The sequence below is a fragment of the Amphiura filiformis genome, chromosome 16, assembly GCF_039555335.1.
Source record: "Amphiura filiformis chromosome 16, Afil_fr2py, whole genome shotgun sequence".
Lineage (NCBI taxonomy): Eukaryota > Metazoa > Echinodermata > Ophiuroidea > Amphilepidida > Amphiuridae > Amphiura > Amphiura filiformis.
This window is the reverse complement of record NC_092643.1, coordinates 26,623,013-26,632,045: the sequence shown is the minus strand read 5'-3', so window position 1 is coordinate 26,632,045 and position 9,033 is coordinate 26,623,013. Positions and strand designations below refer to the sequence as shown.

Sequence of the window (9,033 nt, the reverse complement as noted above, 5' to 3'; positions counted from 1 at the left end):
CACCAAGGTGGTCATTTTGCTATTTAAAATGGCAAAATGAATTATTTTTATCTTTACCGGTGATCGGATCGTCATCTCGTATTTTTGAAACTGATTTGCTAATTGATAATTATTAACTCAACTTTTGACTTGATCGTCGCCGGCGATTTGCTGTTTATGATGATCACAATTTTTAGGCTTCCATTAAATACGAGATGAAATGCCATCACCGGTATTATATTTTTTATGTCCCTTCCTATGCTTAGATTTTGCATCCATGATATATTATTAATGTAAAAATAGGTCTTTTAATGAACATGCATGCAATTAACATTGCCGTATTTTTGTGTTAGAAACTCCGTCAGATGACCTTCGGCCAAGTTTGTATTGCATGCATGCTTAAGGTGAAAGCACCTATATTTAATCACTTTAAGGTGATGATTCCCAAAAATTCTTAGTTTCAAAATTATATTCTAAAATGTGCACTTTGGATTTATTCCCATTTTGTAGGACTATGGATTCGCGTTTGGACTTTTATATTTTGGATTCCAACTTTGGATAAATTTAGATTCATTCCCAATTGGTAAATAGATTTCTGATTATCGGTATTAAAAAGTAGGCCTGGATTCTCGCAAGAAATCACTTTTAATTTGCTATAAAATTTGATTCCAAATTTCTGTGAATACAGAAATTTCTTTGTATATTTTAAACCCTTGGGATTTATGTAAAGGAGTAATTCTTGTATTTTATTGCCACTCTTCTCAGTCACAATTCAAGACTTTCTTAAACAAGAAATTCCCTTAAAAAGGAGCCTGGGTTGAAATCCTGATTAAATATTTATAGGCTCAACTTCTCCATTTATATTTCATGTCACACTCTCATCAATATTTGTATTTACCATTTTTAAATATATACGCCTTTATAATATAACAAATCTCGACAATCAAACTTCAATTTGTATTTCAGTTGTCATTTTATTTTACCATTTCAAAGTCTCAGTCTGAATTATTGTTTATTAATATATGAAATGAATGATGATGATTTTGAGGTCGAAGTTTTCCAATCATTTTATTTACCGTTACATACATAAATGGTTGATTTCATATGAGAGATTGCGACTTCGACATCCAATCATCATCACGCATGGATGATCTTCCCTGTTCCCAATTTATTGGCCTTTCGTGCGTGACGTCCTTATCATATTATTTGATCATTCGATATATGTCCTTTCATTTGCTCTTCGGTTTAGATATTAAATAGTTCTTTTCATAGCATAGCTCTCCATCCTTATATTATAATATGTGCAGCGCCCTCGTGAGGCTCGCGTCATCCTTGCAATGGTGTCAGGAGTGGGATACTTTTTCTCTTTTTATTAGGAAAATAACCCCGTCAAGTGATGAATAGCGAAGAGGGAGCACGTTCCCTGAGTTCCGGAAGACTCATCGGCAGCCTAAAAGACCATGCACCTGTAGAAAATGAGAATAAAAGAGACGAATTAGAAAGCGAATTAACAGAGAGTCAAAATAACAGTGACACTCAGGTAATCGGGGCTAATGACTGTGTAATTGAGACTTCCTTCGGATCGTCAAGTGGTTCAGTCAGACCTAGACCCAGATCCCAAGAACTTCCACTTGTTGAAAATCACCCAGAAAATGATAACACCCTTTTTGTTATTGCAAATATGGAAAATGCCGGTGAAAATAAAGAACAAGTTGAAATGCATCAAGTGGTTAGAGAAATTGCCACAGTCCGAGAAAGCATGTCATCCATAATTCATGACATGCATGAAATCAAGGATTCAATTGCACAGCATAAGTTCTCAGTAAAACCACCCACCTATGATGGAACCACCACCTGGTCCGATTTTCTGATTCAATTTGAAATGGCCTGCAAACTCAACAATTGGAATTCCAATGAGAAATTGCTTTGGCTTGGTCATAGTCTTAAGGGGATAGCCCTAGAAGTCCTTGGTTATGTTAATGAACAAACGCTTCAAAGTTTTAATGACTTGGTAAAAGTCCTGACAGCACGATTTGGTGACCAAGGACAAGAAGATTTATTCCGAGTTTTGTTACGCAATCGGATTCAGCAACCTGGAGAAACGTACCCACAATTGGCCCACGAATTTAGGCGATTGGTGAAACGCGCTCATCCTGCCGCTACGTATAAGATGCAAGAACGCATAGCTCAAGACTATTTCGTTGATGCCATTGCTTGTGCCAATGTGCGGAATGGGTGTGTTTTAAGGAACCATCCTCCTTGATGAAGCAGTGCGAATTGCAATTAAAGTGGAAGCCCGGAAATTCCCTCAAAATTCATTCCACTACCAAAGCACAGGAGTCCGAGCCATTAACTCCAAATCTCTAGGGAAAACATCAATATTAGAGACCAACAAATTGCAAAAGACTCTGACAGATATCCAATCAGGAGTGAAAAGTATAAAAAATCAAATGGTCAATAAGAAAAGAATGAGAAATGACCAAGACCAACGAGACAAGATAATTTGCTTCTGGTGTGATCAACCAGGGCACAAGAAAATTAATTGTCCTAGATTTGCCGAACAAGTTAGAGAGAAAATGAATATGGGAAATTCCCGAAACCAAGCCTTCAATAATGGCCCAAAGCTTAATCATTATCATCGTCGGTATTATCAGTTGAATTAGAACAGTTTAAATTTGGGCTAGAGTAAAGAAACCATGGAACACAAATAGTTATATATGAAAATCAACTCTGTTGATTTAGAATTAGAAAGATAGAAAATATGGTAGGAAAGAAGTTCACTTGCCCTTTAAATTTTATTCATTTTTGTAAACTCCTTCTCAGAAATCCAAAGTGCACAAGCCCCATATACTCATGGATGTCAAAACTAAGTATTTATTTTTTTTGGTCCTGAATCGCACAATGTGTATAGTTGCAGTAAAAAGTAATACAAATGGTTCACATAGCTCATAGGTTAAAAATATATTCAAGAAAAGATTTTTGAAAAATTTGGTTAAACATGTGTAGTACATGTATGTGTGGTCCCCTAATAGAGGAATAATTTAGGCAGTTAAACTTAAGACTGCAGATGGAAGTCCATTTTAGGCCATTCAGTATTTAAAATAAGGATACGATCCATGGAATGAGGTACCCAAAATATATGAATGTATATTTATGTATATGGGGTGACTTGTTTGGTTTTTTTTTGCTTTTTTTACAATGTGTTGCACAAGTTGTCACCAGCGCTGGTCGCTGGGACATAAAACCAATAATATTGTTACCTGAGGAGTGTTACAGAAGGGCCCTCTGTGACCGCTCCACAATAATAGGAGGCCATTTTAATTTAGGCCAGAAAGAAAATCACCAGGAAGTCAGGTAATACTATTAATGGCTAGGTTGTTGCAAAAATGTTGTTAATTGTGTGCGTTATAATGCGAGGATTGTTTTCAGAAATAAACATTTGGAAGGCATAGCAGAGCACTATTAAATGTTTTCAAAATGTGATAATCGGGTGCGCTATAATGCGAGAATTGTATTCAGAGACAAAATTCTGAAGGACATAGCAGAGCACTGTTATATGTTTTTAAAAAGGGTATTAATCGGGTGCGCTATAATGCGAGGACTGTATTCAGAAACAAAATTTGGAATGCATAGCAGAGCACTTATGTTTTTAAAGATATGATTAATTGGGTACGTTATAATGCGAGAATTGTGTTCAGAGACAAAAATCTGAAGGTCATAGCAGAGTACTCATGAAGTTGTCACATATTTTTTTAGGTATATATCCAGAAAGCGAAGTATGGATATCTTATAGGCCGTCCAGAATGTGATAGTATGGACACATATTTTTTTTAGGTATTATCCAGAAAGCGAAGTATGGATTATTATTAGGCCGTATTATCCAGGGAATGGATATACATTTTTTAAAGGAAAAAATCCAGAGTATGGATTATTAGGCCGTATTATCCAGGGAATGGATATACATTTTTTTAAGGAATAAATCCAGAGTATGGATTATTAGGCCGTATTATCCAGGGAATGGATATACATTTTTTAAGGAATAAATCCAGAGTATGGATTATTAGGCCGTATTATCCAGGGAATGGATATACATTTTTTTTTAAGGAATAAATCCAGAGTATGGATTATTAGGCCGTATTATCCAGGGAATGGATATACATTTTTTTTAAAAATTATCCACAGTATGGATGGATGTTTTAGGTTCATTGCCTGTGAATGACAAAGGAAATTCAATTGATAAATATTGTGCATGAGAGATCATTTTATTAGTGGATTATTTCCATGTTTGGACTGTGGACCTAGGGAGGAACTTTTGAGTCAAAATTATTGTTTTTATTTTTTTTTTAAGAGCTATGTGAATTGTTTAGTATTACGAATTATCTGCAAAGTGCCTTTCATGCCCCTGTCCAAAAAAATAATAAATAAATAAAAAAAAAATGTAGCCCTAAACCCTATTTTTATTTCTGTTCTCATGTTGGTATACTTGCTACAAGGCATTACACGGATTGGTTGTAGATCCCTTGATCTCAGGACTGGTTGGTGCGACGGTGTCTTACCTGTGTCCCACATGGTTTCAGAATATGCACCTAGCATTTTTATTAAATGGTGCAAGATTTGACTCAGTCAAATTGTCGCTCATGCAACTGAGTTGCATGAGCTACGGAACAGTCAAATCAATGAATATTTACAGTACTGGAAAGATCAACTGAATTTAAATAGTCAGTCATGCAATTGGTTGCATGAGAAATGGAATAGTTGATGTACAGTACGGTAGCAAAAAAAAATAAATATATATTTTAAATTTGGACACCAAATAATTTCATAGCGCTTGATTTCAGCAAGGTGGTGATCCAGAGAGCCCAGTTCATGTAGCCCTGCCCTAGCATTTAGTAAGAATGAGGTAAATATTCTACTTACCTCTAGCCCCACATGTGCAGAGCCCCTGCTGTGTACCCGCAGCAGTATAGGAAGTCACTCGTCCCCAGTGGCTAAGTACCCTAAAAAGAGAAAAAAAGAGAGAAGATACTATTTACTGCACATGTTTCATGAAGTGAGAAAGCCCCCCCAAAAAAAAGAAAAAAATCCTGGCCCTCTCTTTTTCTCACCATCCAGGTGAAAAGCCATTCATCGCTTTGGGCCTTGGGCAGTACAAGATTGCAATGACCAAGCACTCATCATAACGATGTTGGCCAATGACATCTCGCCATCCAGCGAAGAACCAGCCACCCATCAAGTGACGAGAGACAGCTCTTTTGGAAGTGAGTTGGCAGCAAACTCAAGTCACCAAGTGAAACGCCAGACTACTACCACTACCAGTCACCGACTCGGGAGCGACGCGACTGTCATCCAACCAGGTCCAGAATAGCCAGTATTGGCAAGCAAGCAGCGAGGGACAAGTCGTTTGATGACGAATCAACAGCAACTCAAGTTTACAGAGTTAGAGTGAAGCACCATACTACAACCAGTCACTGACTGTCATCCAAGTCCAGAATAACCAGTGGAGGACAAGCAAGCGCCGAAGGACAAGTCGTTTGATGGTAAATCAGCAGCAAGCAAGATTCTATAGACTGAAGCAGCTTACCAGTCACCGACCGCCATCAAAGACAGAGTAGATGAAAGGATCAAGAAATCAAGGCAACTTTGCTGAATGCGAGCATTTTTTTAATTTTTCGTTTACTTTGATTTCAAAATGCTAATTAATAAGGACTTCAATCATTAATAAAACGTTTTGGTGAGATGTTTTCTTAGAAGCCATTTTATTCGAAGTTCTGAATTATCCAAATTCTTTCTAAATCATGAAATTGCAAAATAGTCAAAATTCAACAACAGCTGTGACTGTGTACTGGCTGTAGTTTTATTTCTTGTTAATGTTATTGGAAGGTTGTTGTACAAAAATAATGAATGTTTTTATTATGTGCTAAACCTGTTTCAGAAATTTAAAACGTGGAATTAATTTTAAAATTGCATCCTTACCTCTATTTCATTAGCCAATGGCCCTGATACAATCTCAAAGCTGCGTTGCAGTACAGTCGAATCTTCAATCATTTTTTGTAGACGATCACCTTTGATTTTTGTCATGTTTGTAGTCCCACATGTGTTGCAAAATAGATGCAACGTAGTCTGGATGTTGGTTTCCATGCTGCCATGTTCCCGTATTTATGCAAAATTCATTAATTCACAATATTAGTAGATTTAATGTTGAATTATTTTGGAAAGCCGAAAATATGCGAGATTGATTAGCGTTGATGTTTACCATGTTTACCGTTGACATTCACATCACATGACACATTACGAAGTGTTGCTAGATTCTTTCTTGCAAACAAGAAATGTCTTAAAAAAAGACAACGCAGTGATTAAAGGAAATATACTGAATTTGCAAAACAAACAAACCAAAGTAGGCCTATCTAGTGCAAGTTCAAGAAATTTCATGTACATATATTTTGAAATGTTTGTTTTGGTCAAAATTGTAAAGAAAAATGGGGAAAAGAAAGAGTTTTCTGCGCTAGAAATTTTAGAGATTTTTTTTTTGTATTTCAAAAGCAGGCAAAAATCAACGAAGTTTAAAATATGACGATAAAATGACGTCACTACTTTTGGGGCCCGATTCTTCTTATTATTGTGATCAGCTGTTCATATGTAAACAAAGATCAGCTGATCGTATCAACAATGCAAATATCAATATGGTGTTCATCTGAGTTCATTATATTGTCGTAAACATGTTAGAACATGTACATATGATTATTATTTATGTTTTATATTTTGTAGGACCATGCTGAGGAGTTTCGCGGACGAAACAGTTTTTCTGAGCGGGGGGTGTTGTAACGGCGATCCAAGGACCCCCGTATTTTTTAAGCTTTTCTATTTCGTATTTTTATTTGGTTTGTTTCCACCTTCGCGATTAATTTTCCTGCCAAATTTCAGCTCACCTTTTAATTAAATATCTCATTCAAAGTCCCCTATCCTTTATTTTTCCATTTTAGTAGTATTTTTGCCTTCAGAACTCAAATTAAAACTATATAAATTCTTCCGATGTCCCGCTATGAAGGTCGCCATTTTTGTTATGCACACCGCGAGGATACTGCCAGCTGAAACGAAACTCCCAGTAGACCTAAAATATTGAAAAGCTTCCTGCATTATTCCATGATTACCGTCGGCAGCGTTCAGCATATTTTGATTAGTTTATCTTTTATTTCACCCTTTATTTTAGATTTGCTTTTGCGTGGTTGCTTTGTAGGCGGCGTCTGGGACTCAAAAACATGCGTCTGCCAGTAGCTATCGCCACAAATCATGTGACCCAAATTTGCTTGCGCGATTTAGGAAAGAATACGCTGGACGGACGGTAATGTTTGGAACATGCAGGAAAAGATTCTAAAACAATTCACTTTTTGCTTTGGGACCAAAGGAGATAGTCGCATTTTATTACATAAGGCCCCATGTCACAAGGGAAAACGCGGGAATTCGCCTAAAATCGCAGACTCGCATAAAAACGCCAAATGTTTTGTTAAATCACCTAAATATTTCTAAAATCACCCAATTTTTGTAAAATCGCCAAACTTTTGTAAAATCACCATAATTTTTGTAAAATCGATTGAAATTTTTGTAAAATCGCCAAATTTTTTGTAAAATCGCCAAACTTTTTGTAAAATCGCCGTAAATTTTGTAAAATCGCCATAATTTTGGTAAAATCGCCGTTATTTTTATAAAATCGCCAAAATTTTAGTAAATTTGCCAAATTTTTTGTAAAATCGTCATAATTTTTGTATAATCACCAAAATTTTTGTAAAATCGCCAACATTTTGGTAAAATCGCAAAAAATTTTGTGAAATCGTCAAAATTTTGGTAAAATCACCAAAATTTGGCTAACATCGCCTATATTTTGTCAAAATCACCAAGTTTTTAGATAAAATAGTCAACAATTCTATAAAACTGCCAAATATTATTGTCAAAACATGTGTTAATAACAATAAGAAAGCCAAGTCCGGTCCGAGTCCTGTCCAATTAAATCCATGTAAAATGATTATCGAAAAATGTCAAAATAGATCTCAAATTTGTTGACTTTACTTATTTGGCCATTTTCCAAATTAATTGGGGGCTCTCAAATCAGTGATCTGTCATATAATCCTAAATATCCACCAAATTATTGAGATTTATCTGTCACTGAGCAGAATCATATTATTGTAAACTATTGTAAATCATTAATGAAATAATTGATAATTAATTAAATGTATAATTTTATAAAATATTTGGGCATATAATAATATCTTGGAGTTCTGGAACTTTCCAATCCATTAAATACTCTTGAAAGAGAGAAACATGCACACTGGACCATACATATCAGCTCCCACTCAGTAAACTGGTACTCTTCCATAGGGCTATAAGGTGTCTGTAGTTTGTGTGTGCACACTACTAAGTGCACATTGTGTGGGACAATTTTGAAAAGATGTTTAGAATTAAAGGTGAATTTCTGTTAGTATTATCATTATTATGACGATGATGATAATGACGATGATTGATGATGATGTTATTTTTCTATAATGTACGTAGGTATTTGAATATAATTATTGCAATTCATTATCCTGTATGCTGCACGCAGCCTACAGTCTGTCCACATAGAAGTTCAAAGTAAATAGACCTCGGAAACTGGAGGTATGAGAATAATTATTTCAGTGCAATGCTTCTTTGGCGCTACCAACTGCTGCGCGATTTGTTAACCACGCTCTTTACGCATCACCCTCGCGTGTGACGCATAAAGCATCGACCCCAATGCCACAGATTTGGTTTGTACTTCTAAGCGGACAGACTATAGTGACACTTCTCCAGTCCCTGGGCGCAAGTTAACTGTGAGTTTACATGTAGTGTGCCACACCATAGACTCTGAAGACATGGCCACACACACAAATACCCCCACATGACTGCTGTCTGATACAAATGGTCTGATACATCCCTGTACATACAGTTTTCACCTTCAGGAGTTACCTGTTCATGGGTATGATCTTTGTGTACGGTTGGTCAGTGGTTGAGTTGAGTTGAGTCTTTGAAATGCCCCCCGGTGGC

General features: G+C 36.1%; 1 long non-coding RNA gene across 2 annotated transcripts; it reads right to left on the bottom strand.

Annotated features, from left to right (window-relative positions):
- Positions 1–933: 933 nt before the first annotated feature.
- LOC140135809 (uncharacterized) lies at positions 934–6,313 on the bottom strand. 2 transcript variants are annotated; one of them, XR_011856573.1, is made up of 3 exons: positions 5,953–6,313; positions 4,897–4,976; positions 934–1,445 (listed from the first exon to the last, which is right to left on the bottom strand). It is a non-coding gene; the product is annotated as an uncharacterized lncRNA (long non-coding RNA). The 2 variants fall into 2 exon arrangements; XR_011856572.1 differs by lacking the exon at positions 5,953–6,313 and having other exon boundaries at positions 4,897–5,294.
- Positions 6,314–9,033: the final 2,720 nt, after the last annotated feature.